The sequence below is a fragment of the Morone saxatilis genome, unplaced genomic scaffold (assembly GCF_004916995.1).
Source record: "Morone saxatilis isolate NCDOM2014 unplaced genomic scaffold, NCSU_SB_2.0 Contig2, whole genome shotgun sequence".
In the NCBI taxonomy this organism is placed as follows: Eukaryota; Metazoa; Chordata; class Actinopteri; family Moronidae; genus Morone; species Morone saxatilis.
In genome coordinates this window covers 3,984,260-3,984,547 of record NW_023339762.1, presented here as the reverse complement: position 1 = coordinate 3,984,547, position 288 = coordinate 3,984,260, and the positions used below count along the sequence as shown (strand labels likewise).

The following is a 288-nucleotide window of genomic DNA, read 5'->3' as shown; positions in this document are numbered from 1 at the left end:
CACCCAGAGTGCTGGCTAACAGATCTATCTGCCTATTTCACTTCACTGCCCTAACAGACTCCGCCTCGGACCAAAATACAACGGCGTGCCAGCGGGCGGATGAGTAAAGTCAGGGCTCTAATAAGGGACACACACACAGCATCACACATGAAAGCTCACACACTCACACTGCAAACGAAGTGCAACAATGGCACAATGGTCTTCTGTGTGTTGGAGAGTCCTGCAGCAACTAGTCTAGTCAGGAGGTATAGTGCTCTTCCTCTTGTGCGTACACGCACACACACACAC

General features: G+C 51.0%; 1 protein-coding gene across 1 annotated transcript in view; it reads right to left on the bottom strand.

Annotated features, from left to right (window-relative positions):
• LOC118330312 (large neutral amino acids transporter small subunit 1-like) overlaps positions 1 to 288 on the bottom strand; it is a 16,230-nt gene that overhangs the window by 2,230 nt on the left and 13,712 nt on the right. The gene's annotated exons all lie outside the window — the stretch shown is intronic.